The 8,042-nt window shown below is 39.5% G+C and overlaps 1 protein-coding gene across 4 annotated transcripts in view; it reads left to right on the top strand.

Moving 5' to 3' along the window:
- Xkr9 (XK related 9) overlaps positions 1-8,042 on the top strand; it is a 32,108-nt gene that overhangs the window by 8,638 nt on the left and 15,428 nt on the right. For 2 of the 4 annotated variants that reach the window (XM_028770467.1, XM_028770449.1), the window contains exons 1-2: positions 992-1,019; positions 1,103-1,220. The exons of 1 other annotated variant lie outside the window; for it this stretch is intronic. The gene's annotated coding sequence lies outside the window, so the exon portion shown is untranslated. Of the gene's footprint in view, positions 1-987; positions 1,020-1,102; positions 1,221-8,042 lie in introns of those variants that run through there. One more of the 4 variants, XM_028770458.1, reaches the window with a different exon arrangement.

Genomic DNA, 8,042 nt, shown 5'->3' with positions numbered 1-8,042 from the left:
AGCATTCACACCACTCCCTAATGACCAAGCATTCACACCACTCCCTAGTGACCAAGCATTCAAATGAGCCTATGTTGGTCATTCTTACTCAAACTAACACAGTTGGTCAGATTTCTTTTGTGGATTTTGTTTACAATCCTAACATTTTGATTTCTGGTTTTATTTCAGTTTGGTTTCTTTAGGGATTTTATTTCTTTGTTAAATTCTACTCTCAGGTCTTGAAATGATTTTATTCTTTTATTCAGCTGTCTATGTTTTCACAGACATCATTAAGGAATTTAGTAATATCCTTGCTAGGCTCCTTGAGCATATTCATCATTGCTATTTTGAAATCTTTGTCTTGTACTTCAGCTATATTGCATTTCTCAGGGCCTGCAGTAATAATGTTACTGTCTTCTCGTGGAGGCATCTTGTCATGGCTGTTCATGCTGTGTTTTGCATTCAGGTCTAGGCATGTTGAGTTATAATGTTTGAGTTTTTTTTGATGTTACTCTCTGGTCTTGTTGTTGTTGGGTGTATTTTTCAGCTGCTGTTGCTGTCTTTGGATCCTAGGAAGATGTTGTAGCTGTCTGGTCCCTGGTAGATAGTGCTTTGGCAAGTTAGTAGGTGACTGAAAGGAGCTGAGATGGGAGGGTCTATAGAAAAGTGTGTGTGTGTGTGTGTGTGTGTGTGTGTGTGTGTGTAGATTGAGTCAGCACCAAGAGAGATTCTCAGGTAATGGAGGTGTGAGAGGAGAGGCTCGTGCAGGCAGACTGGAGAGACAGGGCTGAGAGGTGCAGGGTCAGTCTGAGTCAGCACCAAGAGGTGAAGTTTTCAGTGAATAGAGTCAGGGTAGGAGGAGGGACTCCTCCAAGCTGGCTGCTTCGGGACTGAATGTGAGACTGGAGAGATTTCAACCAACATTGTTAATCTTTAATCTAAGCAGACATGGCCATTCTTTGGAGCTGAGTAGTCGGATGAGCAAAGGTACAAAGGTTCTTACTGAAGACAGCACGAAGCTCATTGCTATTGCTGTTTCTGTGAGTCATTACCGTATTGCCAGACTTTTCCAGATTCACAAATACAGTATTTCAGTTTAATAGAGCAATTTACTTTCTTTAAGAAAGACAAGATGTGCAACGAGAAAGAAGTCTTCTGGCTTTAGGGGATCTGGAAAAACAGTACTTCAGTCAGTTCTGGAAGTTCACCTTCTCAGCTAGGTGAAGAGAAATGGAGTAGAGGTTGGTGCTGATGTGCAAATAGATGTTCAGCCAATAAGCTGGGATGTGAAGCAAGAGGGCCAATGAGTCATGTAGTCATACGAGGCCAAAAGACACCAGTGTTGGGCTTTGAGATGCTTCTTTTTATGTTGTTCTTTTTTTATCAGCTTGCAATCTAGTGCATTCTATTAGAGGTTCTCATTCATGTATAGTTGTCCTTCAGTCACATGCATCCACCCTTCTGCCACCCTCTCCCATTCTTCTTCCTCATCTCCTTCTTCTAGTGAAGTTGTCTTATTTCTGTCTTTATGACTTTCAGATGCTTTGACTTTTCACACATAGAAGACCATGTGTGATGTTTGCCTTTCCTCACCTTTTACATCTTTTTTCTTTCCATTCTTTTCACCTTTGACCGTTTTGAAGAGTACCCCTTCTACCTTTATGTCATATATATCTAGGATTCAGTATACTAGACAAAATATGATATTTTTCTTTCTTGAATTTGGTTTCTTTTGCTTACTTTATGGTTTCAAATACCATCTATTTTCATGTAAACGAACTGTACAATTTCATTCTTTATGACTGAGTATAACACCACTGCTAATATATACCACATTTTCTTTTGTGTGTTTATGTAATTGTGTGTTTCTGTGTGTGTGTTTGTGGTGTTTGTATGTGTATGTGTGCTGTATGTGCACTAGCACATGTGAGCAGCTGCATACACATAAGTACATGCATGTAAAGGCCAAAGGAAGATGTTGGGTGTCCTTCTTTCATCACCTTCTATCTTATTCTTTTGAGACAGGATTTCTCCCTGCAAGGGAGTCCAGGTTGGGAGCCAGGAAGCGACAGTAATTCTGCTGTCTCCATCCCCGAGGTGGGCTAAAGGCAACCACTTGGCCATGCTTGGCTTTTTGTATGGGTGCCAGAATCCATACAGCAAAGTAATCTTACCCACTGAGCCATCTCTCCTGCTCTCTGCATTTTCCTTACTCATTTCTTTGTTAACAGACCTCTGAACTGATGTGGTAGTTCAATCATTAGTGGTTTGAGAGCTCTCCATGATGGTTTACTTAGTTACTACAGTGATTCATTTTTTTCCAGTTCTCTGTAAGTATTCATTTACTGAGAGCTCTCCATGATGGTTTACTTAGTTACTACAGTGATTTTTTATTTCCAGTTCTCTGTAAGTATTCATTTACTCTTGTATCTTCACCAGCATGTTTAGTTTTTTAAAAAAAATCTCCTGGCTATAGCCATTCTGACTGGTTTGAGAGGGAATATCCATGAGTTTTTAGTTACATATACTTAATTAGCCCTTTGTACTTCATTTGAGAACTGTCCAATTAATGCCTTTACTGGTTAGATAAGCAATTGTTTTGGTATTCAGTTCTTTGAGGTTTTTGTATGTTCCAGATATTACTCTCCTGTCAGACCAGTATTTGGCAAAGATCTTCATTCTATACACTGACTTTCCACTCTAGTGATTGTCTTCTTTGTATTATGGAAAAGCTACATCCTATGCAATCCTGTTTCCCAGGCCTTGTTCGTATTTCATGGGCTGCACCCCAAAACTGTAAGACAAAATAAACTCTTCCTTTATTAAGTTGTATTAAAGTGCTCAGTCACAGCAATGAGAAAAACAACTAATATGGAAAAGTTGTCCCTGGAAACGTGGTTGTTGCTCTGATAAATCTGCCCACGTGGCTCATAGCATGTTGGCACTGGTTTGTAGGGGGTATGCGGAAGAGTTTGGAATGTTGGACTAGAACAACATTATGATGCTGCAGGCCGAGCTTAGTGGAATTTCATGATGGGAATTTAAGAGAAAGAATGCAGAGAGAGGTGTGGACAGAGGTGACTTGGTTCCTGGCGTTGTAGGGGGAATAGTTCCAGAGGAAACTATGTGTAGAATGAGACCAGTAAAAGTTTTGAGTAGAGTTTACAAAAGCATGTTAGGAGCTGTATTTCTAGGAAGGACACTAGACAACAGGATACACTTTATTGAAACAAACATTTAATATGTATAAAGCATTAAAAAATCTAAGAAAATGAGAGAATTCCTTTATAATGTTAGAGTGAGAAAGCCTATGGTTCAAAATCTTGGTGCTCTCAGGATGCACATTGAGTAATAGGATGGGTAGTGCAGATTCAGCCATAAACAAAGCACAGTGCAGTAGAGAGAGACAGCACCTCCAAAGTCATGCCCTGCTCTCTCTCTCTCTCTTTTTTTTTCCATTAAATTTTTAAAAACAAAATCTGACAGTTTCTTTTAGGTGGGATGTTTAATATATTTAGTGTAATTACTGATATGGTGTTCCCCTGACTTACCTTAGAAAGCAGCTAACATTGTAATTGTTTGCCTGTATAGAAGATGTATTTTCTCTATGTACTGTACTCTGAGCAATTAACTATGATGTGACCCTGCGTGACTTTGTTTATATTATTTCAATCTTGACTCATGAAACTCCTTGGATCTGTAAATTGCTGTTTTTGATCACATGGAAAGTGTATTTTCACTAACGTTTTGTTAAATTGACTTTGCTCCTACAGTGTTTTGAAGCTACCTCATAGGTCTCCACCCTGATTTTCTGTGTGCTTTAGTTTGCTTTCTGTTGAGCTATTATTGCCTTAGTCTGGTGAGGCTCCTAAAACATTTAAAACATACCACAGACTGGGTTGCCTTTAAGCAAAAGTAACTTTCATCTCACAGTTCTGGAGCTTGTTAAGGTCCTGGCAGGCTAAGGCCTAGTGTAGTTGCCTTAGTCAATGTTCCTTTGCTGTGAAGAGACACCATGACCACAGAAACTCTTTAAAGGAAATCATTGAACTGGGACTGGCTTATAGTTTCAGAGGTTCAGTGCATTATCATCATAGCACACACAGTGGCTTACGGGCAGACATGGCGCTGGAGAAGTGGCTGGGAGTTCTAGATCCAGGTCAGGCGGCGGCAGGAAGAGAGGGCACTTGGCTTGTGTTTGGAACCTCAGAGCTCATCCTCCAGTGACACACTTCCTTCAGCAAGGCCACACCTAATACTTTCAAGCAGTGCCATGTCCTGCGTGTTGAAATATTTGAACCTATTGGGGCCATTTTTATTCTGACCACCACAGAAGTCCTGCTTTCTCATTATTAGGAGTTTCCTAGTTGCCATCCAGCTGGTGAGAGGGTACTCTTGGGGTCTTATTTATAGGACACTAATGCCATTATTCATCTCTGAAACCCCTTGCCAATATCACAATGGAAATTAGTTTACAATATATGAATTTGGGTAAACACAAATATTTAATTTATAGTTTTCATCTTTAGTTCAATAACCTGTTTGACTTTGGTGAAATTTGTGTTAATTCTGTCAAGTGAATTTTGATTTTGTATGTTTTACTTGTATAAGAATTCAATGCTTTATTCTAGTTTACATGCCTTTTCTGCAATTTCCTACTTTCACCCATTATATCATATCTTTCATAGACTCCTTAGCATAGTTTCATGCTTACTTTAGACTTGAAGACCATAAACTGAGGTTGAGAGATTGATCACTCAGCAGAATTTCCTCCTTTTCTCTAAGAGAACAAAACTTGATTCACTGGGGCTGGCAAGAAACTTTTAAAGCCTGGTTAAAGATTCCTTGGGGAATGATGAAACAAGGGAAAAATCACACACACACACATTCACACACAGGATGGATAAGGCAAGCTTCAAGAAGTTCTAACAACTTTACATATACTCATCCATCTATACATACATGCATACATACATACATACATACATACACATTCACACATTGTTGGTGTATATTTTTCTCAACCTATGTTAATAAAAGTTCAACCTCCCCTCTAGCCCACCACCCACCAGAGGTAGTAAGTAGAAGAGAAAGGTTATTAGAATACAGGGAAGTGGACCTGTCTAGAAATAGATCTTTGGGGTGATACCAGTCCACTAGCAAACATCACACACGAGTCGGCAGCCACAGACCAGTCCCCCTTGCAGGCACCACACACAAATCAGTAACTCCAGAAGAAACTGAAAGACGCGCCAACTGGCCCAGGTCCTCAGAAGTGACAAGAAGCTGCTGCAGGAACCTTACAAAGAAGTTCTTTGGCAAGTTTCTATCAAGTCACTACCAGTGAAGCTCAGCAAAGCAATAGAAAGCAAACTAGTCATGTGTGTCGTTGCAGGCGGAGCAATGTGAACCAATGGTCACGCTTCCACTGTCTGCGAGGTCATGTCTATATTCCTTCTAAGTATCACGTGTCCTTTCACGTGTCTGCTATAGCAAAACATCCTTTCACCTGTGTCTGCTTCAGCAAAACATTATTTGACATAACTGACTTTCCAAAGAAGCCAGAAGTTTCCATTACACTGATGGATGGAGCAAAGGTCCAAATCCTTTACATACACACACACACACACACACACACACACGCACTTTACACACATACACACACATACACTTGGTGGATGGAGCAGGCTCCACTAAGCATGCTCCAACAACTTTATTTTTTTTCTCCCACAGCTTATATATCCCACCAAAATCTTTCAAGCAGTATAGAAATTATATTGTGATTACATTCTATTTTTCTCTTACTGAATGATTATAAAAAGCAGTATATTTCCCCAATACCTTTACATGAGGAACATTTTATATATTACAGATGAAGAAAGAACAAATCATTCCCAAGAACCCACAAACATTTGTAGCTAAGCAACTTGTTATAGATTAACAAAGTGTAAGCAAGCAAGTTTTCTCAGCCAGTTTTTCTTTACTGACAGGCTGCATTTGTGGTTACTGAAAGGATCAATTATTTTACTATTTATCTTAAAAAGTAATCTTATAAAATTCTTAAAAGAATTATAAATCTAATCTAAATTGTTACATAAAAAACAACCAGGCATTTTTACTTTAAACCCTCAGAATGCACATCTATTCAGCATCAGATTTTCACTAATGCATGTCAGGAAGTTGATGGTGAAAATAGGTACAAAAAATTAATCACACCTTTATCCCCAGTCTGGCTTCAGCAGAGTCGTGTGCTGTTTGGGCTGCCTCTCTGTTCTTGCTCCCTGACTGCAAAAAATCCCTAGTTTAAGAGTGTGCCTTTCTGAGCTTTAAATTGTTCTCTAAGATTTTCTACACCAGAACTACTGCCAAAAACGACTTAACCTAACTACTATCAATCTACTTCTCCAAATGCTTTCTAAGTGTGGGAGTCATTGCTTACAATCTACAGCTTTAAGTTCTTCCCAAGGGTAATGATTGAGTCTTTAACCTGCTTCTACAGAGATGCTTGAAAAAGATCAAACACTAGTATTGTAAGTGCCAATGGTACTGCCCAGGGAGGGGAGTAAGCCCCTCAGAGTTTCCATACAACTCATAGATTATGAGCGAGGTGGTTCAAGGGCAGCAAGCAGAGCAGAACTGTACAACAGCATAGAGTCCTCAGGACCCATAGTCCTTCAGGCTCTGCCTCCTCAAAGCGTGACCATAGCAACCATGCTAACTGGTAGGCCACCATGAGCTCTAAAGCTGTTTTGCTGTTCCTCTTGAGTGGTTCCTGATAGTTTTAGCCTTTGCCAATCTCAGAATCCGTGCTATGTGTTGTTGTGTTTCCTTCAGCTGATATATTTCTTTTACCTGCTTTTCTTCTTTGTCTTGAGTCACATTTCCTTGTTGGGTGTACGTCAAGTAATTTTTTTCCCATTGTGCTGTTGAATAAAAAGTGACTGATACCCTGTTAAGACATTGGTTTCTTTCAAAGCAACAGCCAAATTACAGGAAAATTCCCTTGATACTTTACAGAAGGTTGGTTGAAGATTACATAGAGGAAAGTCTTTTTTGCTCTCCCCATGGCAAAATCTTTTAGTTCTGAGATATACTTTATATTTCCACATTGTGACATTTTATGCAACTTGGGAGGATTTCTCGGATATTTGCCTAGCACTCTTAATGCGGTGAGAGTTGAAGTCTGAGCTCTTCTCTGATGTAGGCAGCTTGAGAGATCTCTGGGATCTTCTTCACACGAGTTTTCCTATTTCTTGAAGTCTTATCCCATGCGAAAAGGCAGAGGAGCAGGCAAGGTCTTGAGAAAAGATGCTTCTCTTTTCTGAAATTCCTGGAATTTCTAACTACTCTGGTTGGCTCTTGCTTTGTCTTGTCATCAGGAGCTGCATTGTGTCCTTTGGATTGCGGGTGCCTTCAGAGGAGAGATGAGTAAACGTGCTGTTCAGGCCACACAGCATCCATCAGTTTCTCCCTGACTCTGGTTGCTCCCCACCCCCTCTCTCTGTATGTTTCCCAGAATGTATCATTGTGGCCACTATGAAGGCTTGTCTAATAACAACAATTCATTACTGGAAAAAATGGCCTGATACTTATTTTTTTTCCTCAAATGAAAGAATATATGGAGATAAATTATGCTAAGAAGGCACAATTTTTATTGGGCTTACTGCTATTGGACCATTTGCTCTAAAAGCTAAAACAATGATCAACCAATTAGGAAATTATACTCAAATCTTCTTTTCTATGAAACTAACCTCAAATAAACAAAACTTTGTATAAAATTTCCATGAATCATTACACTATTGAACAGAACTCCTCCTTTATTTCCCTGGAAGTGATTGTACACTTTATGAACAGCATATTTACTGTTTCCCAGGGGCTTACATAGCATTGACATGGTCTAGTCATGTCAACTTTCATAAGATAGCTCATGTGGAGCCCACTTAGCAGAAAGGTGATGAAGTTCTGGAAACTGAGCAAAGAGAGAAGTTAGGAACTGGCAGAATCTGGATTTGAATCAAGACATTTTGGCGTTGTTAGAGTTTTTGCTTGTCACAGTTTTCTTC

Source organism: Grammomys surdaster, unplaced genomic scaffold (assembly GCF_004785775.1).
Source record: "Grammomys surdaster isolate TR1022 unplaced genomic scaffold, NIH_TR_1.0 64, whole genome shotgun sequence".
Taxonomy (NCBI): domain Eukaryota; kingdom Metazoa; phylum Chordata; class Mammalia; order Rodentia; family Muridae; genus Grammomys; species Grammomys surdaster.
This window is presented reverse-complemented; position numbering and strand designations above follow the sequence as displayed.